The sequence below is a fragment of the Neofelis nebulosa genome, chromosome 6, assembly GCF_028018385.1.
Source record: "Neofelis nebulosa isolate mNeoNeb1 chromosome 6, mNeoNeb1.pri, whole genome shotgun sequence".
NCBI lineage: Eukaryota > Metazoa > Chordata > Mammalia > Carnivora > Felidae > Neofelis > Neofelis nebulosa.
Genome location: NC_080787.1, coordinates 124869322 through 124896774, shown reverse-complemented (window position 1 = coordinate 124896774; position 27453 = coordinate 124869322). Strand labels below are relative to the sequence as shown.

The 27453-nt window shown below is 40.2% G+C and overlaps 1 protein-coding gene and 1 long non-coding RNA gene across 3 annotated transcripts in view; one reads left to right on the top strand and one right to left on the bottom strand.

The window, feature by feature from the left end:
- The window catches only part of SGK1 (serum/glucocorticoid regulated kinase 1), a 112203-nt gene that overhangs the window by 42692 nt on the left and 42058 nt on the right, over nt 1-27453 (top strand). The gene's annotated exons all lie outside the window — the stretch shown is intronic.
- Nucleotides 792-27453, bottom strand: LOC131514885 (uncharacterized). Of its 2 annotated transcripts, XR_009263315.1 has the most exons (4): nt 27178-27453; nt 15929-16004; nt 7132-7447; nt 792-6657 (listed from the first exon to the last, which is right to left on the bottom strand). It is a non-coding gene; the product is annotated as an uncharacterized LOC131514885 (long non-coding RNA). The 2 variants fall into 2 exon arrangements; XR_009263314.1 differs by lacking the exon at nt 15929-16004.

The following is a 27453-nucleotide window of genomic DNA, read 5'->3' as shown; positions in this document are numbered from 1 at the left end:
CATAACAAAACTGAGTGGAAGGCAGAGAGATTTCTCATGTACCCCCTGCCCCCCACACCTGCACAGCCTTCCCCACTATCAACACCTTTCACCAGAGTGGTACATTTGTTACAAATGATGAACCTACGTTAACACATCCTTACCCAAAGGCCATAGTTTACATTAAGGTTTGCTGTTGGTGTTAAGTTTGGGCAACTTTATAACAACCTATATCCATTATTAGAGTATCCTCTGTGCTCCTCCGGTTCATCCCTCCCTCCTGCCATGCCCTGGCAACCATTGATCTTTTCACTGTCTCCATAGTTTTGCCGTTTCCTGAATGGCATATAGTTGGAATCCTACAGTAGATTGTACTGATTTTAATACTGTTCCAAGATGGATACAGCCATGTTTTGGTCAACTAGAAATCCTTTATAAGCTGTTTGCTCACACAAAGATCAATTGTTATGTAATGCAAAAAAATATGTAACAGTCATCTACAGGCTTGTTGCCTTTATCAAAATACTTATCTCAATATGATTTGACTCACAACAGAGCACTACATAACTCATATTTCCCATTTTCCTAGATGCGGTACTTATATTTTTTTATAGATACTCCTATTTTTACTAAGACTTATTTTTCCTGGCTTACTCCAAGACTTTTCTTTTTTGTCTTTTAATTTGGTTAATCCAAGAAAGCCAGATAACTGACTTAGCTTGAAGGTTCTCAGATTTCAAAAATTTAAGATTTCATTTTTCATTTATAACTCTGTGAGGCTTATATTTATTTTGACTTTTTAGACCATTAAATCAAATGCTTATGTCATTTTTATTATCATCTTATTGACATAAATGCACAAATTAGGAAGACAGAACGTGTTGTGACAAAATACAATTCGTTGCAAATGATCTACCAATACATTACTTCAGAACAGTGCATTATAAGATGATAAATGTTAATAATTCCTCCCTTCTTTTTTTATTTCTCTGGAGGAAAAGTTTTCCAAAGATAAAGGAATCATTTTAGCTGCTAAAATAAAACGCTTGATTCCAAGTTCAACTCTAGGATACACAATGTCTCAGAATCTGTCTCTTGCCCACTTTCTAAGGTTACTGGACGGATCAAATGAGATAACACATATAAAATATTTCCTAGTCTGGAAAGTGCCATGCAAGCAGAAATCATCATTACTTATGCTTGCTGATTTACATATTAGCTAAGCCTGTGAATCTATAACACTAAATTAGACTTCCGTGACTAGGTTAGTGCTTTGCTGATCTATGAACATTTGTCATGGTGCATTTGTTGTTTTGCTAGACACTGGTTCAACTCCAGGTTGACCATAAAAGGTAGCAAATAGATTCTAAACACAAGTATTGGCAATTTTTTTTTTTTCTGCAAAGAGCCAGATAGTAAAAGTCTTAGGCTTTTAAGACCTTTCAGTAGCTGTCATTTCTGTTCAGCTCTGCCCTGTAGGGAAAGCAGCCATAGATAATATACAAATGAATGGGCCTGACTGTGTTCAAATAAAAGTTTTTATTTACAAAAACATGTGGCTGGTCCACCAGCCATAGTTTGCAGACTCTTAGGCTCTTAGAGTCTAAAAGAATTTGCCAACTCCTTGGAGTCTAAAGACCTATTCATAACTTAGAGGTAGAAAGAGGGCTCCAGAAATCCTACACAGAGCACAAAGGCCTAGTACTAAATGTTTACTCGAGGGCCTGGTAGATGCCCCATTTGTTAGGAGCTGGGGCTAGATTAATGAATAAATAGAATTCCATATAAGAGGAAACAATAAACAAAGAGCTGGAAGGAATTTAAAGCCACACTGTGATTCATCCTTTTACTTTATCTGGAATAATAGGTGAATCATTCTCCAGTTTACAAAGGACAACCTGGCTCTGACTTTGCTGAGTTTTTTCTAAGGTCACCACAAATCAAGAAGACACTTAATATGTTAACAATTTAACAGCAAATCTGTATTTTGGGTTCCTATAGGGATTAAACCATGAGACAGTTCCTTGAGGAGGCACCTCGGTCCTTTTAGGAAGTGGCCTTGTGGGATAAGAAGATGGAGAGGCTCTTAGATGCACAGGCCTGGTAGTAAAGACTCCACATTGTTTTTCTGACAACTCCTAATGTGGATAATTTTAAGCAAGTCATTAATTCATCCTTCCTTTTCAGTATCCCCTCCTATGAAAATTGAGATTATTCATGCTTGCCATCTGGTCTTTCCTGGAATTTTTTTTAGTAATTTGAGGATGAGATGGAATCTTTAAAAATCTTTCGTAAATGTAAATTTACATATAAACAGTGTGCTGGGCTCAGGCAACCCACATTCTGATGCCGGCTCTGCCACAAAGTCAATATATGAACTTGAGCCAGTCACAAAAACTCTCAAACATAGGATGAGCCTAACCTCATTAAGCTCTTTTTAGTCTGAAATCCTACGGTTGGGGGTTTGATGCCCTGTAAATGAAAATAAACTCTGTACCTAAAAGGAAAACATAAAACATAGAAAATGAGGTGAGAATGTTTTAAATAAAATAAGAGAATGAATAGAGTACCAGTCCTTTATAAATAATGTGAGCTTTCTCTTCCCGCTGACTTTAAAAATAGTACATTCTACATGCGACCTTTAATGGCCAAAACTTGGTAAGAGTTACATTGCAGTTAGTTCGTGCCAGGCCTTGCCAATGGTCCAGTTAGCAGCCTTTAGACATACTTCTTCCATGGAAGAAACGAGGATATACATATTGCCAATATATCACCCAGAAGAAGAGCCATATTGTGATGTTACTTAGTGTTGTCTATAATGGACTGTTTACAAATTAAACAGACCTTTCTGGAAATGAGATGGGAAGATGATAACACTGAGCTATGTAAGCTGTTACTGAATAATGCATGCTAGTGAAACTTAAGTTGTAGCATTTCAGGCTGAAACCAACTTTGGGGCCATAAAGAAATGGAAACCAAAGTAGTTTTTCAACGGGTGCATGCCGACCAAACGTATTCACAGACTTTATTCTGTGCCGTTTCTGTCACAGCACCTTCAACATCCAGACCCACTGAGCTGGAAGGAAAGGTGAGCACTGTTTTAGGGTAGGAAGAGGGCAGGAAATCTGGAATTAAGGAAAGCATGGGATTGGATCAAGATGGCAGCCCGAGCACATGATGTCCTCCTTCCTGCCTGCCTTAAATGACAGGAAAACATGCACACACACACACACACGCACACACACGCGTACATATGGACATATGCACACACACACACACACGCACGTACACATGCACACACACACACATGCACACACACACATACATATGGACATATGCACATGCACACACGCACACACATGCATTTTCATTTATAGTCATGAAAACAAGGGAAGAATCTCTGAAAAACAGAAGGCAGGTAGGATTATGATGTCCATGAGGAAAACACAGTCCAAAAGGATCACATCAAAGAACCACTGCAACAGAAGGGAACACTGCAAACGTAGGTATTCAAAAGGACCCAGTAAATTGGAAAATAAAGATGTGCCAGGCAAAGCCTAATAAAAGGAATACAGTGTTAGCAATATAAATTTCAGACAAAATACAATCAAGGGCAAAATTTTTCAAAAAAAAGCCAGAGGAATATTTCACATTGATGAAAGAAATCTGTCAAGAAGATAAAACACTCATGGGGCACCTGGGTGGCTCAGTTGGTTGAGCGTCCAACTTCAGCTCAGGTCAGGATCTCACAGTTCGTGGGTCTGAGCCCTACATCGGGCTCTGCAATGATAGCTTGGAGCCTGCTGTAGATCCTCTGTCTCCCTCTCTCTCTCTGCCCCTCCCCCACTTGCTCTCTCTCTCTCTCTCTCTCTCTCTCACACAAATAAATAAACATTTAAAAAAAGAACATAGGGGCGCCTGGGTGGCTTGGTCGGTTAAGCATCCAACTTCGGCTCAGGTCATGATCTCATGGTCCGTGAGTTCGAGCCCCTCGTTGGGCTCTGTGCTGACAGCTCAGAGCCTGGAGCCTGTTTCGGATTCTGTGTCTCCCTCCCTCTCTGCTTCTCCCCTGTTCATGCTCTGTCTCTCTCTGTCTCAAAAATAAATAAACGTTAAAAAAAATTTTTTTAAATAAAAAAAGAACATAAAACATTCACAAACCTTTTGGCACTTAACAACATAACATGGAGGTCTTTAAAACAACCACTAATGCAAAGAAAAATTCATGAATTCATGTCATAGAAAGAAATTTTTACCATACATCTAGAAATTACCATTTCAAGAAGACTAAAAATATGTAAGGATAGATATTTAATAAAACAATTAACCAAATATGATTTATGTAGAGATTTGTAACTAATAAACAAAGAATACACGTTATTTTAAGCATACACAGAACATAAACTGACCAAGAATTAGATCATGAAGCATATCTCATCAAATTCCAAAAAGCAAAAATCACACAGGCCACACGAGCTGATTACAATTTGGTAAAATTAGAAACTAACAATAATATGAGAGCCAATTTCCATCTCTGGCCAATCCTTTCATGTAGAGTCCATAAACACCCTACTATTAACTCTGGGCTTACTTAGAAAAGAAAAAGAGAAATTGAAAACTATTGCTTTAACTTTATTTAGTTATTTTGAGAGAGAGAGAGAGAGAGAGAGAGAGAGAGAGAGAGAGAATGAGTGGGGGAAGGGCAGAGAGAGAGAAAAGACAGCACGGGGCCCAATGCAGGACTCCATCTCAGGAACCATGAGATTATGACCTGAGCCGAAATCAGGAGTTGGATGCTTAGCCAACTGAGCCACCCAGGCACCCCAAGAAATTGAAAACTATTTTAAGTGCTTATTTCCTCCACCAGGAAAATGCAAAATGAAACAATGAAATTCTATTTGCTTTTAATCCGTCAGATTATCAAAGGGTTGAAAAGATTAACAATGTCATATTGGGACAAATATGGGCCAAAATGTTGCTGGTAGAATAGTTTTTTGGCCATGTTCCTCTATTTAAAAATTTTTAAATCTCAGACTTTTTAATTTAGCTAATCTATGTGTCCACCTCTACCCTAGATATATACTTGCTTTTGTAATACTAGGGACAGGTAAAATGACATCCTTTGTGATACTGGAGATGGTAAAAAAAAAGGGGGGGGGATCATCTGTGGGTAACAAAATTATAAACTCATAGGGAGTTATTGATTAAGGCACATCAACATTGTGGAACAGTACGAAGCCGTTAAAAATGATGTCCCTATGTGCTGACATATCCCAAGTTAGAAAGCAAGTTGAAAGTGAATTCTGTATATAGAATTGTCACATTCATTTTTTAAACTTCATAGTTTTCTCTCAATGTGTGCATGTGTGTGTGTGTTTGTATCTCTGAAGGTTTGTGTGCACGCGTGTTTATGTGTCTATGTGTATAAATGCAAGCAAAAAAGATCTGGAAGTATGTTCACCAAACCGAAATGGTGATTACTACCTTCCAGGGATTCAAATTGAGAGATGATGAGGTGGACAAAAAAAAAGGAGTCAAGTACGACTTCAGCCCTGTTTATACTGGTTGCATTTTTCAAGACCTTATTAATATATTACCTTTGGGTTTGGGGAAAACACCATGCCCACCAAGGAGCCTCACCTGTAGAAAGTAAATCGTTACAACTCAGTCCTGTTGGTTGGAAGTCACGTACCATGTCAAAGATGGTTTCGTAACATAAGACCATTCCGTCACGATGAAGAAAGGCTCCCGAAGGAAAATGGAAAACGCATGATATTTAGGCTTCCACAGAACCTGGCTCACGCTTCTGTTTGTCAGCTATGTTGCCCTGTTTGTATACGTGTCCACTTATTCTGGAAGCTCCCCGCAGTCGTTAGCTCTAACGTGCGTTCGTCTTCCTATCTCCTCCAGGCCTTGTGTGCGTGCTGTAAAGCTACCGTGTTCTTTTTTTTTCCTCTTTGCCTTCATTAGCTGAAATTAAAATTTTGGCCGTGAAAGTTTTTCAAACATGAGAAAGAGAGACTAAGGCAGAAAACTCTGCAGCCCCTGCTGGCTGTAAATCACGTGCATTCCAGAAGCACTGCCGAGCCAGGGCTCAGGGCCGATTCTCATTAAGCCTGCCCTCTCATATGGGATAGATTTGGCCGAGTGAGGATTTCCTCCGCCTCCTCTGTCTTTCAACTGAAGGCAGCTCGAAAAGTGCTTAGTCAGCACCCAACAGCTAAAGCCGGGGCGCCGGGCGCTGTTTTTAAGGCCTAGAGAAGTCAGTCCTCCGGCAGGAGCCGTCCAGCTTGGAGACGTTATTAACACCTTCCTACCAACACGAGAATTGACATGCAGTCTTTGCCTTTGCCGTGATTCGATACAAGGTCACTGCCTCTTCTTCCTCCTCAGTGAATCAGCAAAGACCATAATAGAAGGCACATTTAATTAAGCAGACTTTACACAGCTCCGGGTGGGAGTCTGCCCCAAGAGGCTTGTTCAGTATTTCGGATGCCTTACCTCCGTCTGTTAGGCTCCCGCAGCCGCTGCCGTTACCATTATATTTCTTCTCAAACTTGTTGAGCCGCTTCTTTGAAGCCCAGGAAGCTCGGGATAAAGCGGTCAGCTGGGCAATAGTTTCCATGCCGGCTTACTTTCCTATCGTCTTGAGTTTTTCTGATCCTTCTTAAGAGGAGGCTATAAAAATATATATATATATACTTAAATCATCCAGATGGCTTTAAAGATTTCTGGTTTCTTTCAATTTACATAGTAAACCTGGTTTTTTTATGAAGGCTTATAGGGAATAAAATAATCGTGGTTCAGATTGCCCTCTTCCCCCAGTTTTCTGCTCTTGGCATGATGTATTACGGTCTCTGAAGGACATATGGTGCTTTCTAAGCTTATCACCCATAATGGTCCTTGTTCTGCACCAAATTTTAAGCCATGTAATCCTTGAGAAGGCACTTATCACACAAAACAAAAGATGAGATGAGTACGGGAGGGACAAGAAAAAGCCTTCTCCCCTCCCCCTTTTATTTTGCTCTGTATCCTTAGAATGTAGTGGAGTAGATGACATTCTACCCAGAAATCCTGGGTTCTACACCCAGCTCTGCCTCTGGCAGGTCACATGACCTTGGGCGTGTTTGCATGTTACTTGATCACACTCACCTGCCAACCCTGGAGAAGAAATCAGTGCTGCCCACTTCACAGGGCTGAACGAGAAGATGGGGAGCAAATGAGAAAACAGGTGTAGAACTCTTGAACCACAGGCGCGCCTGGGTGGCTCAGTTGGTGGTGTTTCCTACTCTTGATTTCAGCTCAGGTCGTGGTCCCAGCGTCGGGGGATCAAGCCCCACGTCCAGCTCCTTGATGAGCATGGAGCCTGCATATGATTCTCTCTCCTTCCCTCTCCCCGTCTCTCCATCTCGTGCACTCTCTCTCTCTCTCTCTCCTTCTGCTTCTCTCCCCCACTTGCATTCTCTCTCTAAAAAACACACACACACACACACACACACACAGCAAAACGTAAACAGCATTTGAAATTTTATTAGTCGGCAAACATTCCCAAGTGTAATAAAAGCCGAAAAGACCTTAAAACAAGTAAATCAGTCCTAAGCAAAAGATTCATCACATTTCCAAGCTTTCCTCCTTAAAATTAGTAATAATAACAATAATAAAAGAATACTACGTGGAAAATAATATGTCTTGGGAAACATTAAAAATGACTCGATAAAGGGCAACCTGGGTGGCTCAGTCGGTTAAGCACGGACTTCAGCTCAGGTCATGATTTCACAGTTTGTGGGTTTGAGCCCCACATTGGGCTCTGTGCTGACAGCACAGAGTTTGGAGCTGGCTTCAGATTCTGTGTCTCCCTCTCTCTCTGCCCCTCCCTGCCTCCTCAGAAATAAACATTATTTTTTTTTTAAATGACTCAGTAAGTTGCCCTCCTAGGATAGTGAAAATCCCTATAACCACTCTTACCATTATATATCTGAAATTATTCTAACACTGAGGCAGAATTATAAAAAAGATAGTTTCACCCCCCTCAAAAAAAAAAAAAAAAAAAAACCTTGGAATTCTTTTCACTAGAAAGGCAGCACTTTATTTTATTTATTTGTATTTATTTTTTAATATATGAAATTTATTGTCAAATTGGTTTCCATACAACACCCAGGGCTCATCCCAAAAGGTGCCCTCCTCAATACCCATCACCCACCCTCTCCTCCCTCCCACCCCCCATCAACCCTCAGTTTGTTCTCAGTTTTTAAGAGTCTCTTATGCTTTGGCTCTCTCCCACTCTAACCTCTTTTTTTTTTTTTTTCCCCTTCCCCTCCCCCATGGGTTTCTGTTAAGTTTCTCAGGATCCACATAAGAGTGAAACCATATGGTATCTGTCTTTCTCTGTATGGCTTATTTCACTTAGCATCACACTCTCCAGTTCCATCCACTTGCTACAAAGGGCCATATTTCATTCTTTCTCATTGCCACGTAGTACTCCATTGTGTATATAAACCACAATTTCTTTAGCCATTCATCAGTTGATGGACATTTAGGCTCTTTCCATAATTTGGCTATTGTTGAGAGTGCTGCTATAAACATTGGGGTACAAGTGCCCCTATGCATCAGTACTCCTGTATCCCTTGGATAAATTCCTAGCAGTGCTATTGCTGGGTCATAGGGTAGGTCTATTTTTAATTTTTTGAGGAACCTCCACACTGTTTTCCAGAGCGGCTGCACCAGTTTGCATTCCCACCAACAGTGCAAGAGGGTTCCCGTTTCTCCACATCCTCTCCAGCATCTATAGTCTCCTGATTTGTTCATTTTGGCCACTCTGCCTGGCGTGAGGTGATATCTGAGTGTGGTTTTGATTTGTATTTCCCTGATGAGGAGTGACGTTGAGCATCTTTTCATGTGCCTGTTGGCCATCTGGATGTCCTCTTTAGAGGAGTGTCTATTCATGTTTTCTGCCCATTTCTTCACTGGATTATTTGTTTTTTGGGTGTGGAGTTTGATGAGTTCTTTATATTTTGGATACTAGCCCTTTGTCCGATATGTCATTTGCAAATATCTTTTCCCATTCTGTTGGTTGCCTTTTAGTTTTGTTGATTGTTTCCTTTGCTGTGCAGAAGCTTTTTATCTTGATGAGGTCCCAATAGTTCATTTTTGCTTTTAATTCCCTTGCCTTTGGGGATGTGTCAAGTAAGAAATTGCTGCAGCTGAGGTCAGAGAGGTTTTTTCCTGCTTTTTCCTCTAGGGTTTTGATGGTTTCCTGTCTCACATTCAGGTCCTTTATCCATTTTGAGTTTATTTTTGTGAATGGTGTAAGAAAGTGGTCTAGTTTCATTCTTCTGCATTTTGCTATCCAATTCTCCCAGTACCATTTGTAAAGAGACTGTCCTTTTTCCATTGGATATTCTTTTCTGCTTTGTCAAAGATGCGTTGGCCATACGTTTGTGGGTCTAGTTCTGGGATTTCTATTCTATTCCATTGGTCTATGTGTCTGTTTTTGTGCCAATACCATGCTGTCTTGATGATGACAGCTTTGTAGTAGAGGCTAAAGTCTGGGATTGTGATGCCTCCTGCTTTGGTCTTCTGCTTCAAAATTACTTTGGCTATTCGGGGCCTTTTGTGGTTCCATATGAATTTTAGGATTGCTTGTTCTAGCTTCGAGAAGAATGCTGGTGCAGTTTTGATTGGGATTGCATTGAATGTGCAGATAGCTTTGGGTAGTATTGACATTTTAACAATATTTATTCTTCCAGGCAGCACTTTAAACAGTGTTTATTTCAGTTGGAGGTATATAAAATAGAGGAAACTATTGGCTTTTCTTTGAAGTTTTCAATATTTTTTGCCTTTTGTTCTACAGTAATCTGAAATGTCCTAAGTAACTTCCAATTCAAGCAATTCTCTTTGGCTAAGAGCCAGAGGAAAGATTGCCTTGTTATCCTCTAGCTTCTACTAAGAGCTATCATTTGGCCAAAATTTCCATTTTTAGATTTCACGTCTTTTAATATCAGTCCACCTCTTTTCTAACTTTCCTCCATGATTGTCACAATTTATATAAGAATTATAATAGCAGCATTATTGAGATGTTTAAAAATCATTCCATTTTTCTTTACATACCAACAATTTTTTGATGTGTTCTCTTTCCATTTGTCCCCATCTGTATGTATCTTGCACATGATTGTTATACTGTATATACGATAGTTGAAGCTGCCTTTTTCTCACTTAACATTCATTGAGAACATGTACATGTTGAAACATAAATTTAATAACTATCATTATGATTAACATCCCATCAAACTGATATCATTCTATATAACCATATACCTACTGTTAGTACTCTCATTTTATTAACTTTCTTTCTCTTTTTGATAAGGCTGCAAGTGATTTTTTTTCCCCTCAATTTGAATAACCTTGGGATAAATTGAACCTAGGATAAATCCCCAGTGATAGAGTTTGAAGATAATTATGGTTCTTGTCAAAATACTTCTGAGACCGATTTAGAAAGAGTAGCATCAATCCAGCATTATATGAACAAACCTATCCCACTAGTACATCATCCCTTGAAGGTAGTGGCATGTTTTAATTTTTGTTAATTTAATTAAATGAGACTTCAGCGATGTGACATGCTTTTCTTTGATTACCAAAAAATTAAGGAATTTCTCCATTTTAAAATTTATGGCTAGTAATTCAACATGGGAATTATTTCATTCAACCCTCGCCTCTTTATCTGTTGCAATTTTGTGTTAATTTTCATCAACTTAAATGAATTATTTCTACGTAGATACAAAGTCTCTTTTAAATCCTACCTGTGGCAGATTTTTTCCCCGTCTGAGCCTCGAGTATTATCTTCTCCAAAAGTTCTACTTTTGTACTATGCAAGCTTGATGTCTACATTAGCTTGAAGCTAAAATATTCACACTCTTCCTTCAGAAGAGGTACTGAGCAAGGCCCTGTTGCCGCCAGAAGGGTTGCATGTGAGACAATGCCAGGTCCTAGCCAAGGATGGCTTTCTGTCTGTTCCATGTGCACATTTTGTAGCTGGCCAGACAGCTTGATAACCAGGGAGCTGGCTCCTCCTTTTCCAACAGTACTTACGTGTTTGCAGCCCATGTTTCCAGGGTTCTTGGAACCAGGAGGCCACCTCCATCCAATTGAGGGCTCCTTTTCTCTCCCAGAGGCAAGGACCGAGGCTCTAGAGGGGAATTCTGCCAGGATCCAGGGCACAGAAGGAGGCAGCATGGACTCCAGGTCTCCCACTCTCCCCTCTAGGCACTGATCGAAGGACTGTTTATCCACAACTTGGCCCACGCCTCTGCTGTGTTTAAAGATATGATTCAAGTCACAAAAATTAAATTTGAGAGATGAAACTTTGGGGTAAAATAAGTTGATGCCTGAACCCATGGCAGTCTTCGTTTGTATTACCCGAACTCTCCCATGAGTTACATCTTACTAGTATGCCTCTTTCCCCAGTGAGAAGTCTGGAAACGGATTAGGGAATCCAACCAGGCTGCATAGGACATAAAATATTCCAGGAAAGTTCCTCCCTGCCTTCTCCTGGAAATCTCTAGACAGTGCTTACACTTACCCTTGGGTTGGAGCATAGTTTGTTGGCTCTTGTATGTAACCAAATCTTTCCTGCTTCTAATTAAACTTATTCCTTTTAGTATAGTCCTTCCCAGAAACCATATGGCTATTTTCCACTAAAATAATATCCCTTCGTGGTAGTAGTTTGGAGACTTTGAAAATGTTAAAAGAAGACTTTTTATAAACTACTAAAAACTTACAGGCAAGAGCAAAATTTAGGGAAATAAAGCAAAGTTTAATTGTATGCCATTTGATTTTTTGCCATTCCTTCTCTTTTTCCTCAAAGTCTGTGCTACATTTTCCTTGGATGACTTACTGAAATGATAGAATTTAATCTATTAGGTAGCATCCCTATAGTGTAAACAATGCCATCAAGAACAAATTAAACAAGAAATGAAGGATTTGGGGAAAGAGTTTATGATAATTTCTTAAAGCAGTGTAACAATTCTAAAATTTACCTTTGGGAGCCTGAAGACTCATCTTGTAAACAAAGAAAAAGGAAGTAAAAATGATCAGTATCACCTTGATATTTCCTATTCACAAAAGGTAAATTTCTCCCCGTCCATTCTGCTTACAGAGAGCCTCGGATGAATACTTAAATGTGCCAAGACACGCATTTGTCCACGGTGTTTGGGATAAATAAGTCATTTTATTTTCACTTGTCACTGATTTTAGAACCCCTTGTCTTTGTGAGCTAGTAAATAAGTCAATCTATTTCTAGGCAAGACTCTAGCAAAGCTCAATTTGGGTGACATCATCTCTTGAGAGAATCATGACAACCAGCCAAGTACACAGATATGATGTAAGTGACTCAGCTCTATTCCACAAGAAGATTAAACTTTTCTTATCGACCTTGAGTAGCAGACATTGGCCTAAGAACATATTAAAACTCCCTTTGAAGTCAAGCCAAACTCCACAGCTTGCTATCTATAATTTTAATTTACTTTTCCAGTGTCCATCAGCCTTGATGACTGTAAATACGTAATTTTGTTCTCAAATCACTCCCCTCTTAGGCTGGTAGGTTGTTTTCCCTTTGACGTGATTATAAAATGACCATTTCAGGAGATTCATCTACAGTTCTCTTTGAGAGAAAATGCAACCCTGGCTGGGCTGGATGAGTAGCAGATGGGTGGCTTCCTAGTTAAGTCATAGGGAGCAGGGGTCATAAGTCTTTGTAGATCAGAAAATGCTAAATGCGTTAATTTGGTGGGACCAAAGAAAAGGAAAGAAAAGTTAATGACCCTTGAGTTCTCTTTTTGGCTTACAATTGCGTGTATCAGCGGCACTGAGTTATTTTCTGAAAACCATCAGTCTGACACCAGCATGATGGCAGACCTTTCGGGTAGCAACCACCTATGCAAAATGGTGATGGGGACACCAGAATGCCAAATCCCCTCCTACAACATAGCCTTGGTTTGTTCTCTCAACTAGCGTTTGTCGAGAGTTTCTGTTATAGACCAGGCAGTTAGTATCCTGTGCAGTGTTTTCAGGAGAGGGGGGAAATACTGACAAGTAACCAGGCAGTTATAATCATTGGGATACATGACACCAGAGGGGAATGTATAGATTGCTCATAAGAGGGTCCCGTAGCTGACTACGTGGGGATCGATGAAGGCTTCCCAGCAGAACACTACTCTCAACTAACAGGCGAAGAATGAGTAAATTAGTGAGGTAGGGAAGGATGGGGATAGGAAGCCAGGCAGATGGGACCAATAACCAAAAACCTGGAGGACTTAAGTAACACAGTAAAATTGAAACAAGGAAAATAAAACTGAACTGGAAAACAAGAGTCCAGGTCATTAAGGCTTTTCGCAAGGCGTTTAAAATAATTTCTGTACTATCCTTGGGAAACAAAGATCCATTTAAATGTTTCGATCACAACAAAGTGTTATCATAGGCATAAAGAATGGACAGGAGAGAGTCAAATTCCAGAAATTCTTTTGGAGATTCAGGACCTAGGATTAAGGTTTATGGCTCTAACCCTGTTAAGGACAAATGTGCTTGAGATTTAATACAATCAGCTGGGTTCTTGTTTTACAAAGAGAAACAAGGATTTCAGATTTGGGAAAGGGTGATATTAACCAAAGAGCTCTGGTTACTGATATGGGGGCAAAATGACTTAAAAAGGGGGTGTGAACTCAAGAGCAACCTTTGTGGTTCGCTAGTTGGTCATTATTTAGTGACAAAAGAGAAAAGGTAGAATTAGTGTGTCGAACGAGAAACTTCCACAAGGATGGTAGTTGTGGTGGAGCAGGGAATACAGAGAGAGAAGAAATAACCTGGGTGTGATACGAACAATCCCAGGCTATCTACTCCATTTGGTGTTGGATGTGAGAAATCCAAAATCGTCTTGGAGAGGCAGAGCCTACTGCGATCAGCGTCCGGGAGTTCTCTCTGTTAGGGTGGCTTGTACAGGAGTAAGCAAACAGCTGTAAAAGGTGGAGGAGAACAGGTGTCTCTAAGGTGCTCCTGCTTCGGTGTCATCAGTCTCTGGGGAGATGACATTATTGGCCGCCCCTGTATCAATGTTGAGTGTGGTCTGAGCTACAATCTCCTGGCATCAAAGACTGGATTTGTGCTGATCTATTTATATTCTCTCACCTAATCTGGCCTAGACTAATAGAACAAATTTTCAATAGACTTGGGAGGGTTAACCTAGCTGAGCTCCCGTGGGCTGGAACGAGGGGCCTTGGCCTTTAGCACAATGCTGCAATCAGCTACACTCATCAGACCCATAGCTTTCCATACACATGAGGGAAAAAAATAACAGAATTTGAAGAAATGGGTTTTTTTAAGTGAGCTTTAGTCCCTGAAGGATGCAAAAGTTCCAATTTTCTTTGTAAGTGAAATAATAACAGCTGTAAGAACTCGACTGTTTATCAAAGATGGAGGCAGAAGTCATAAGGCTTTATTGCATGGATTAAGTCTAAAAGCTGTATGTACTTTCATGAAGCCTCCTAATGGATTGGTAATGGTTATTATGGATGATAATATTTATTTAGACAAGTTAGAAATACCAAGTTCAAAAGACATTTAAAGCAAAAATGGCATAGACTATTTCACAAATGCACAGACTGAAATTATCTATAATTTCAGTGAATGGCATAAATTGTATGACACAGAGTTGGCTCTGGCTTTCGTTTTCATGGTAAGGACAGCTTGTAAATCAGTGACATTGACTCATGGGTCTCAGGCACGGTGTGCATCAATCAAGCACCTGCCTTCCCAATCCGTCAAGTTACATTCGTAACTGAACACAAATAACAATATTAAACCGCAGTCATCCAAATTAATCTTTCAGTAGGGAAAAGAGGTGCATGTTTAAGCTAATAGGGTTCATTTCCTCCTTGTGGTGTATCTCATGCACTGAATTCATAAAAATGGTGCTGTTTCTTTCTGCTGAATATCTCAGAGGTCAACGCTATTTTGGGTTCTGTGTTTGTGGCTTTGTGTGGGCCCTATATAGGTAAATTTTACAAAAGGCCACAGCAGATGTGACTTTGAGCTGAGGCCATGTGACAAGCAACAGCATGCTGCGTAACCTCACTTTGGGGAAATCCAAGCTTCGGAGTGGCCACACAGGATGTTTCATCAAAAGAGGGATTTTCCCCTCTGCTCTGGGATGCACTGCTTCCTTCCCCTTCCTCAACTCTGCAGTGCACAAACATTCTCAAAGCGGCTAACAATTTGTCCTGTCATGGGTGACCGTGCTGGGGGATGGGATGGTGGAGATAGAGAATGGGGCGGGAGGGGGGGGCGGTTAGTTCGAGCTCCGGGGTTTAAAAGGAACAGTAAGAACAAAGCTTTGAAATGTGCTGGTCAGCCCATCACATCTCTGGGCTTGCTACTTGATATTATCCAAAACTAAAAAAAAAAAAAAAATCACTGGCTCACAAATGCATCAAACATCATTTTGGAGTTCTCAGTTCAAAGCCCTGTTCCAACACCATCAGTGTCTTTGAGTTCCCGTCTGTAAATGGATACTGACCCAAATACTCAACAGGGTTGCTGTGAGGTTTAAATAAGAGAATGTATGGACATTTGCTGCTTCCCTCCTCCCCCAAACAGGTCTACACCATGAAATTATATGGTTCTGAAACACATGTAATGTGCCCATCTACTCCTTCCCTTTACCTTATAATTTGTACCCATTGGATACCATACTCACTAAACATAAGCCTATGTCCTATGTATTTTTGTTCAGCAAAAAGGCGGTTAAAAGAGGAAGAAGAGATCACAAAGCAAGTACATTACTGAATGAACTTGTGTCAGGGTAACTCCTATAGACAAATGAGCTTTTCATTAGTCAAGGTATTTTGTCCACTTATTTCCGGTCTCCGTTGTTAACGTCAGTCTCTGAATCTCTTGAGCTAACCTCGTGCGGAAAATGGAAGAAAGATCTTCAAGTGTGCCTTTCTCTAGGGCAAAACTTTTGGGATTCTGTGTCTCACCTGTAAAGATAAAAATGGAATAGAGTATGAAAAACAGAAATGAAAGTTATCTATATATTGATGGACATCATCTTGAGCTTTCTGAGAATATCCCAGACGGTACAATTCCTTCATGCAGGGTTAATGAATAGTATAGATTAGAAAATTACTAGCGATTGAATTTCTTCAAGGACTGTATTTTAAAACTGTAAATTACCATGAAAATAGCAAGGCTATAACTTGGTAGGTAATGAATTGCCCCAGTTATAGTTTTTATAATTTACTGTTAATATGCCTCCATTCAGGCAATTTCGAAGTGAAACTTAATCCTTAGTATATTACAGAGGGCGTATATTCTTTACTATTCTCATAGGAATTCATTAGAATTGATTCTATGTTTCCTGCCTCAGAAGGCAGAAGCTAAATCGGGAAATGTATTGGTGACAATGCTTTTAAGTGTTTTTTATTTGGAAGACATGAGGTTCTTGCTGAGGTTTTTCATCACGAGTTGAAATATCTATTCAGACTGCCACTGCATTCCAGTTCACAGTTGAGGACAGATTACTGTTGTGAATATATAAAAACCTGCAAATGTTTGAAGTCTTATAAAGCGGGGTTGGATAAATTTCAGATGGTCCAAACAGCTCCACTGTCGGCCCAGACCACCTGTTTTCCTCACGCACGTTCCTTATTTCAAAATCTCATTTCGGCACCAACAGTCCATGCCGCCACGTTCCCCAAAGCGTCCTCCTGCTCAAACTCTGGGGTTCCTGACTACCAGCGCTGTGCCATCACTTCCTCTCACTCAGGACCTCTTCTGCTCTGTCCTTTTTCTCACGCAGCAACACCATGACCCCCCTGGCTTCTCCTTTCCACAGCCTCCTCTCGGACATCCGTCGGCAAACTCCATTAAATCACTAAAGTTTTCCTCAAAAGCCTCCCTCTGCCTTCTCATCTTATTCTGTCAGATCGGAATACGTACCACATATTAAGCAGAGTTTGTTGGCCAAGTGCGTTTCGAAAAGGCCAGGTTAGACGTCTCAGAGACTTCATTTGGGCAATGTGCTCTGTGAACCCCCCCCCCCCCCGAGGGAAGAGCCTGACCTTCCCCACATACATTGGATCCAACACCTTTTTTAAAGAAACATCTTCAGGAAAATGCTGCCTTACTTGAACTTTGGCTTTGTACTAACGGTGACACATCTTCTCTGATGCCCTCAAGCATTAATGGCTCCTCCAACCTCCTCTGTCTGGAGGCCAAGAGCTTGGCGGGCCCGCTCTGACTTACCCTTCAAGAACTTCACCGGCTCTCCTCAGCCAGGCCCTTCGTTGTCATCATCTACTGACCTCCAAGACGCTTCTGGCTCGTCTGTAACCGCTTTGGTGCCTGATGTAAGAATTTTCCTCTCTACTCCTTCACGAACATTCCCTCTGGGCAAATCCAACATTCACACTCACGATTCGGCTAGCGCTAACAACAATGATGGCACCAGTGATAACCAGCATGTCATTTGTGAATATCTACCGAACACTGAGCACCTTACCACTCCACATGCATTATTTCCTCTCCACAACCATCTCCTCTCTCACAGACTCTGCCATGCCCTTTTCCTACGTGATGCCCTCCAGGCATTGCCTTGCAAGGCGCCTTCTTGTCACGCGGGCATCATCAGTCTCTGCTGAAGCCATACATTGTATGCTTAGTGTGCTTAATGCAGGGTGGACCCAACAAGCTGTGCATAGTGTGTAGGTAGCTTACAGCAAGGGTGACACTGGCTTAATTTGCTGGCAGGATTATTAAGCGCATTTGGAATCGTTTAGGAGGTCATCTTTTGGTGCAGCTTCTTCCCATCTCCGGCTGTCATCAAGCAACATGCTCTCTCTCTCTCTCCTAGAGCCAGCGTCAAATGTTTGCTGTCATTTCATTTTCTTCAGTAGTCCTTTCTCTGCGTGCCCAGCACGTCTTCCATAAAATCACAAGCCGATGTGATGTGAGGATTGGAAGGGGCCACAAAATTCATACAGGCCAACCCCTTCATTTTACAGATAAAGAGCTGAGGGCCTGGGGGAACCCATAAACTGGCATTGTCATCAGAAATTGCTAAAAGATCAGGTAAAGATAACAGAATTTGCCTGTTCCTTTTCAAACAGAGATTTCTTTCATTGACTATATCCTTGACTATGGTCTTATCTGCCAGTTTGTCATGGTTTTAGATCCAAAACTGTTCGTAAATACCCTGTGCACATATATTCCTCTGGATCATTCACTAACTGAGAAACTTACGTGTTGTCAAAGGGAAGCAGGGCCGACTGCTTTTCACAGCAGCACAATGAAGCTCTTTCTGTTGGGTGGGACGCTTCGTTCAGATTTACTTTGCACCAGATGGCTGTCCCCCAAAGGCCCCAAATCTTCTGGGATCATTAGGATTCCAGATGTTGCTGGCTACTGTCGATCTGGGGTGATGCGACTGCCCTTTTCTTCCTGCCAAGTATGTATTCAGCTGTTAACACTGAATTCAGAAATGCTGGCTGGCATGCTTCTGATATATTTGATAACTTTCATTTTGGATTTTGACCCTCCAAATAGGCATTATGCAGTACAGATACTTAGGCTTTTAGCAATTAAAAACCATGCCGTGCGCATAGCGTGTCCTAGAACCATGTTGGTGAACATCTGAGACAATCTAATTCCTAGGTCCCACAGTTCCAAGGCGTCTCCCCCGGAGTTCCAAGGCGTCTCCTTTCTTAATGCATTGAACTTGTTCTGAATCCAATTATTCTCTTTCCGTTTTGCAAAATAATTCATTTCGTCTATTCATCAGTAGAACGTACTTTGATATTGGCGGGGGGGGAGGGGTTTACTTTAATGTGCTCCAGATTGGAGACCCTTATTAAGGCCGGTCTGCCTTATTTCCCAGCTGTGCTAATTAAAAGCACTAATTATTTCCATGTCAGAATCTCAGGACCATCCTTTGATGCATGAAAGTTTGAGGGAATCGAGAAAGAAAAACTGACTGATTTGGGGAATCATGGGATAAAATGAATATTCTTTAGTCTCAATTAAAAAACAAACAAACAAACTTGCATGTCAATTCATTTGACTTGGGTTCCTACTTCTTTAGTTTCAGATCCGTTCTGGATTTCTGCCATGTGGGAAGGAGTCACCAGAATGCCTTTCTTTATTTTGCAGTTAGTGTAATTAATGCTGAAAGGGAACTTACCTCCCCCCTGATGTTAACGGGCTTCCCAAAAGCAGTTTCCATATCTAATTCATGTCATTTAGGAAGGAATTAATAATCCAGATTCCCAGGGTCCTCCCTGCATCTAAAGTCAGTGATTCTCTAAGACCTTATGGCCACTTTCCTAATTCATAAATCACCCCATTTTCTTGCTCTCATGAGAAATAATCCAGGTGTGCTTCGGCAGGAAGTAAGGTATTTACTTTTCTATGCAGAAAGTGGGAGAATGGAAGAACGATTATCTTTCCAGCTGGAAGGCAATCCTTTCCCAGAGATACATATAATCTTTTTGAAAAAATTCTAGACTCCAGAACAATTATACTCTAAAAAAAGAATTATTAGGTCACATAAACTGAGGGCACCGTCATACCGGGAAGTAAGATTTCTATTCACATTTTTAATGGTGCAGAATTTTGTGTTATGTGAATTATTTACAGTCTATTTTTTCTCAATGGCAAGTTTATTCTAATTGAAATCCTCTGAGACTGCAAGCCCATGGCTTACTAACTCCCTTCAGTAGATCTTTACTCGAGAGAAGAGAATATTTTGGTGGCAAGCTATTTCAGTGGAGTCAGACTATGTAATAGGATAGAAAAAAACAAAGAGCTAGTAGAAAACAAAACAGTAGAAAAACACCTTCCTAAAATGTATATGTGTGTGTGTATATATATGTATATGTATATGTATATGTATATGTATATGTATATGTATATGTATATGTATATATGTAAGTGAAATTGAATTTATTTTATTAATATAAGACCAATGAAAATGATGTTGGGATGTGTAGGGAAACCAGAAATAGCACGAATACCTTCTACCTGTGGAGTTAATAGCCTCCTGACTTTTGAGAAGGGGAGAGTTGTAACTAAACAGGCAGTAAACCATCCTATCCTGAAATTAGTATAATCATCTCAAAAACCTTGAACATGAAGCGCGGAGAATAAAGCTATTTCTGATCACATTTGAGTTGCCGGCAAGCTCCCCCCAAATAATCATCTCTTAAGGATTTTTTAAAATCACTTCTCTAAGGCTACTGATGAAAACAACAAACTCTGGGCATGAAGCGTAGAAGCAATTATGGGAAGAGAAAGTACCTAATAGTATGCGAAATGTGCTAGAACTGAGTCATATGTAAAATTTTTAAACTTTTTTACTCTAAAATTCTAGTTTCTGGAATCCCTCTTTTCTAACTGACTCACAATCTATTTTGGAAACAAACCTGGCGGTGCTACAACCCTTTTGCCAAAGATTAAAATCCGTCCAGAAAAGTCAGACACTCATGGAATAATTGGGTAATACTGACTGAGGACCCTCACGCCCATGCAGCTCTGTGCTAACCACTGAGCATATGGCCGTCAGGTTGACGCTGACCTAAACTCTCCACGTTTCGAAGTTATGTTTCCTAATGTGGTGTTTGGAAAAATGAATTTGTCAGAAATACCTAGATCACAGTTTAGGTGAGACACTTGATCTTGTTCTTTATTTAAAATATCTACTTTTTTTTTCCACTTCTAAGACTTCTCTACATTTGTTATAAGGAACTTTATCATTTTGAAGTAATGCCTATATTGTCTTTTTTTTCTGCAAAGAGTCTGGAGTTATGTTTTCATCTTGATCTTACTTGCTTCTCCTTCTTTTGTTTACAATGGTCAGCTCATTTTGTTTCAGAGTTTACGTTAACTTCGGGACTTTAAGAAGATTCTTTCCAGGGACCTGAATCATAGGCCTAGAAGGGACACAAGTGTATCCTTCACCTTTAGGCAAAGGCGCCCAAAGAATATTTTTCATAGCTCTAAAGAAGATTGCACAACATCCACCTGTGTGTCATTTTGACAACTGAATATTTTTACTCTGTCTAACCAAAGCCTTCATGCTTCAAATCTAGCCTGTTTTCCTTGTTTCGTACTCAATGCAGATGGCCAACCATTTCCGAATAAAAAGCCTTCCACTACACTCAAGGAATATATTCTGTTGGCATCTGGTTTTTCTTTAAGAAAATGAGTAACAACTCATTTACCTCTCCTCATTGGTCTTAATTTGCAACACTTGCATCATTTTGCTATCACTGTAGTTGTCTTCTAAATAATTTCCAAGTTCTCCAGTCATTAAACATGCACTCCAGGAGTTCAGAACAAACTAAGTTGGGATTACCTAAAAACTCCTTCACGTAATACTCTCAGTCTACATTTATTCATTTTTATATTGGTCCTTTTCAGTATGTTATTATTAAAAACATTTTTTTTTGGCCTAGATTTGGATTTGTTTTTAATGCAACTGACTTGGTAGACATTTTGTAGAGTACACATTATATAGAAAGTCTATATAGAGTAGACATTTTAATGCAACACTGATACAGAAGTAAGATTTCTCCAAGATACATTTATAGAAATAATAACCATAACTTTAAAAAAAAGTTTTATTGTATTTCTAGTTAATATTTTTTTCAAATATTTTCCTCTACTTAATCTTGGATGAATTTTCTAATTCTGTTTTTCCAGTAAGTTCTAGCCAAAAAAAAAAAAAAAAAGGATCAAAATTAGCTGCATAATACCAGTACAATAACTATGCCAATTTAGTTTGGCATCCATGTGATTATGAACAAATTTAGAGCCTTTAGGAATATTTTGGGCTATTTCTGCATGAATTATATTTGAATCCCAAGTTTATTGTTTTCCTTTTCTTTTTTTCTTGGAGGGGGGTAGCAGGGTGGAAAGCAGCCTGAAAATGATTACAATATACGCAATTTGATCAATATGTCTAAAGATTTAGGCCTCCAGAAACGGTAACCTTGTCTGGCATATTCAGTATCGGTCTTTGGGGAGTTTAACAAAGTACTGCCCGGGCATGTGTATTTCATTTACCTTGGGAGAAAAACCAGGTCCATGGGGAAAGTAGGCAATGGAAATAATGACTGAGGCCCAGAGGACTTAAAGGAAATCTTCATGCGGGAACCTTGACACTCCCCGTTCCCTGTTTCTCAATGACACAAAATGAACCTGTCATAGATTAATATTAGAGAGTATTACCTCTGCACAAGTCTGAAGAAACTCAAGTGCACTAAACTAGAATTGAAGACTCCAGGTAGAGTACACATGCATTCAAGATTATCAATCATTCTATGCTGAAAGATGCATGAGACTATTGCCTCAAAATGCACATCATATATATTGCATATATATGCAAAATGCATGTCATATATATATTTATATAGTAATATTTTATATTAGGGCCTTTCCAATCGTTTCTCTCCATTTCCAAGATATGTTAGATAGATAGATAGATAGATAGACACGTAGGTAGGTAGATTTATAGATATCAATCAATGCTAGATAGTTTTCACATTACGAAGATAATATTAAAATGTTATTAAAATTTCAGGAGACAGAAACAAACGAGCAGCATCCATAAGGCCACTACAGGAAAACAATAAACATTGCTCCATGCATTGACTTGTCTATCCTTCTATACACAACTGAAACACAATTTTATATTGTGATTTCTTTTATTTAACATAACCTGAGTAACATTTCTCCAGACTATTGGAAACACTTAAAAGGCACCGTGTGCACATTGACTGTGCTGTTCTTTAATCATTTTTTTTAATTAAATTTTAGGTTGCTTCCAGTGCGTTGTGATAATGAATAACGTTAAGAAGGCTTTGTGCACACAAATTTATGAATTAGTTATTTAGGATAAATGACCTAACATGAGAAAATAAAAGTACTGAACACATTACAACTATTAAGATATAATAGCTTTCAGAAGACATTTAAAAATTAAAATACTAGGAGGGGCACCTGGGTGGCTCAGTTGGTTAAGTGTCTGATTTCAGCTCAGATCATGATCTCACCGGTCTGTGAGTTTGAGCCCCGCATCGACCTCTGTGCTGACAGCTCTGAGCCTGGAGCCTGCTTCAGATTTTGTACCTCCCTCTCTCTCTGCCCCTCCCCTGCTCATGCTCTTTCTCTCTCTCTCTAAAAAATAAATAAACACTAAAATATTTTTTAAATAAAATACAAGGAGAAATCTATGAGAATAATACTAATTTTATGAAACACTGACAGCACTGAATATTGTTGTTTAAAAAATTAGTTCTATTTATTATTAGAAATGTTATTTTCTTTTAAAACATAAACATTCTCATCAAATACCATCAATAATCCTATCCTTTTATGTGGGGAAAAGGGAAACACGTATTATTTAAAATACATTGGTAAGGCATTTTCCACTTAGGTTTTTTTAAATTTTTTTTTTTTCAACATTTTTTATTTATTTTTGGGACAGAGAGAGACAGAGCATGAACGGGGGAGGGCAGAGAGAGAGGGAGACACAGAATCAGAAACAGGCTCCAGGCTCTGAGCCATCAGCCCAGAGCCCGACGCGGGGCTCGAACTCACGGACCGCGAGATCGTGACCTGGCTGAAGTCGGACGCTTAACCGACTGCGCCACCCAGGCGCCCCTCCACTTAGGTTTTTAATGAACAGCTTGGATTACTTAAGGAGTGGGGGCGGTAAATCAGTATACTGTCTTCGGTTATAACCTGCTTCAGTAACCTTGGGGGCAAATCTTCCATAGCATCAAGGGCTGAAGTCTAACTCATTTCGAGGAGAGTTATATAAACTGTTGTGTTCTGGGCTGTCGTCCTCCAGCCTTACTCAGCAGCCTTACTGCAAGGTCAAGTCCTGTTAATTATCGTATCAAACTCTTAAAGCCCTGAACTAAATGCCCTTCTGTACATAGACTTTTTAGTGGTTTGAATTGGGGAACAAGGTGTTGATAATAGGAGTGTTGAGTGCAGGAAAGAAATTACAAAGATTCTAAGCAAGCCTTTTCCTTTCCTTCAAAAAAAAATTTTGTTAATGTTTATTTATTTTTGAGAGAGAGAGAGAGAGAGAGAGAGAGAGAATGTACAGGGAAGGGGCAGAGAGAGAGCAAGGGACAGAATCTAAAGCAGGTTCCAGGCTCTAAGCTGTCAGCACAGAGCCCAACGCGGGGCTTGAACTCACGAACCGTGAGATCATGACCTGAGCGGAAGTCAGAAGCTCAACCGACTGAGCCACCCAGGCGCCCCTCCTTTCCTTTTTAATTGACGTCCCCAGTCCTGACCCTGAAGCCTCATTCTCACTATTCACCACGGACACAAAGCCCAGAGATGTAGGTGCAGGTGCACACACACACACACACACGCACACAAAGAAATCATTGCAGACACACATTTGGATATGTATGCATGGAAATTTCCTGGAAGAACCCACAAGAAACTGTTGGTGGTGTGGCTCCTGGGGCACTGGGGACAGATCTTTCTTTCCCTTCAAAAATCAATTTAGTTTAAAGACAATTACTCCCATGAAAGCTCTGAGAAGATATTTCTTCCATTTCCTTTAAGAAACTAAGCATATGTGACCAGTATAAATGGAACTGGCACTTTTGTATGGTTACAGGGTAAACAGCACGGAATGATTTAGCAGATGTTTAAGTAATAGGCTGCTCAGATTCATTTTCCTTTATGCACTTGGGTGCTTCAGGCTTACTCTTGTTAGCTTAAAATACTCGGTGAAGAGTAAGGGAGGTGTAGGGACCAAGTCGAGGCATTAATAAGCATAGTGTGCGTGAGACAAAGCCTTGCCAGAAATCTAACCATTGCCGCCCCACCCTCGGTATCTCTCTTCTGCAGCCCCAGTGATTTGTAGCAACCAGCCACAGCAGGTACAAGACGTGAACTTTCATTCGCTTTGTAAATATCACTTGGAACCCCCCCTGGGGGACCTTGGGATACATTGAAAATAAGGTGACATAAGCAGTGACCTATCTATGCTTACGTAGGACACACTTCTGGTTTTGAGCAGAATTGAGCAGTAAGATATATACACACACATGTAAAACCTCAGTTTATCATTCATTCATGTAACAAGTTACTTGGCTATGTAACTCCTATTGTGGGTGCTAGTATGCTGTTATGCTAAGGCACTGAAATTTAGTGAACACAGCCCCTTTTTCTACAGTGCTTACAGCCTAGGAATGTCTAAATTATAAATCATAAGCAGTAGAAAGGCTTTGCTTTATTCAGGAAGCATATGTTTCTGTACCTTTTCTATTCCCTCCCCTCTTTTTTATTTCTATTACCTTGAAATGGAGATTTTTTTTCCCCTAAGTAATTTCTAATCATTGTTTTGTGAAAAAGTATCCTTTTATCATCTTTATTTTCCCACAACAAATACTTAAAACAGTAATATATTTTATACAGTCTGGAAAGAAAGTGAACAGTGATGGTAACAAGAACGAATTCCAGACACGCCTGAGTGGCTTAGTCGGTTGAGTGTCCGACTTTGGGTCAGGTCATGATCTCATGGTTTATGGGTTCAAGCCCCCCACGTTGGGATCTGTGATGATGGCTCAGAGCCTGGAGCCTGCTTCAGATTCTATGTCTCCCTCTCTCTCTGCCCCTCCCCTGCTTGTGCTCTCTCTCTGTCTCTCTCTCTGTCTCTCTCTCTCTCAAAAATAAACAAACATTAAAAAAATAATAATAATGAATTCCAGGAGCACTTGGGTGGCTCAGTCTGTGAAGCTGTCAGCACAGAGCCCGCTTCAGATCCTCTGTCCCCCTCTCTCTGCCACTCCCCTGCTTGCAGTCTCCCAAAAATAAATAAATACTTTTTAAAAAATAGAATGAATTCCATTCTTTCTTCTTTTTCAAACAGACCAAGGAGGCAGGAATAAGCCCTAAAATTAAAAAGACTAAATTCCAATTAACATTTCCAAATAAGATTTTATTAATAACTCATATGTAGTGTTTGCAATCTAAGTCATTTGACTTTTAAGTCCTGAGAGGCATTATGATGTTGTGATTAAAAGCCTGGGCTTGCTAGCTGCATTTACCTTTTCCAAGTTACCTTATCTCAGCATCTGTAAAATGGGCGCAACGATAATAATCCCTTCCTCAGACGGATGTTGGGAGCACAAAGTGAGTTAAGGTGAAGCACTATAACAGTATGCTTTTCATTTCTTCTCCTGCCCTAGAAGGCCGTACTTGTTTTTCACCTTCTGAAGTTTTCCAGCACACACGTTTCTGGCCTGGCTGAGGGATGAGTCCCTTGCAGCAAGCCTGGGGTAGCTCCTGGACAGGTTTAAAGAGACATGCAGCCCAAGGTCAGGACCGGAACGAGGGAGCAGGTGGGGAGGGCGGGGGAGGGGGCTGACTCTTGAGGACTGCCAGTGGGCTGGAGGACGTTGGGGTGAGGCAAGCAATCACATCGCAGAGCTTTCCTACCATTTTTAAGTTGCCCCCCTTTTTGAAAATTCAACCTTCATTTGGTTGCTATAAACCTCTGACTGTTTTCCAGAGTTTTCACACATTTGATTCTGACAGTTCCTGCTTGCTTTTTGAGGTTTCTGTCCAGGAGGGGATGTTGGAGGTACCTCCTCCGCCATTTTGCCAGGGTCACCTGCCTGAATAAGGTCTGAAAGGTTAACTTGTCCATATTTCCCCTCCTTCCAAAAAGGGACAGTAAGAGTGCCTAGAGGGGGTTCAGAGGATTAACTGAATAATGAGATAATAAATATGCCTGGCCCGTAAAGACTCCATGGAAATATGATTAGTAATTAGTTGCTGAGATACAGCGCGACTTTAAATGTTCGCTACTCTAGGTCTAGGAGGAACTGCAATGCCAGATTGCGGTGGCATTTGCTTCCATTTTTTAAGACGGCTAAAGGTAGCTTCATCCGTTCCTCAGTAACAGTCCTATATGCCTTTAAACATCTGCAATGTCTGTTTGATCCCTGACCGAACTCCGGATCCACAATTATGTTCCCGTTAAGTATTGTATGCTCTCTATACAGAATGATAAAAGAGAGACTCAATTCAAAAAGATTTTATAGAGCCCACTGAAAAATAAGTAGAAAAGAAAACGGAGTCCGAAAGAAAAAACAAAAGTCAGCTGCATGTGGAAAATACCTGCAAGAAGAAACGGCTAACGCAGGATCTCGTTGGAACGTTCACAGGCTCACGTTGTTATTCTGCTTCCTTCCCAGAAGTTAGTCCTCTCAAGTGTTCTGGCTGGGATCAGAACCTGCACCTCTTAAAGCTGAAATTCAGTACCTGGTAAAACTATCCACTTCTCCCCATGCTATATAGACGTTTTTCATCCCTTGGACATTTTCCCACTTATTTCTCCATGGGCCTAATGACCTACCCACTGAATACCAAGGACATGTGGGATAAAGAATCATC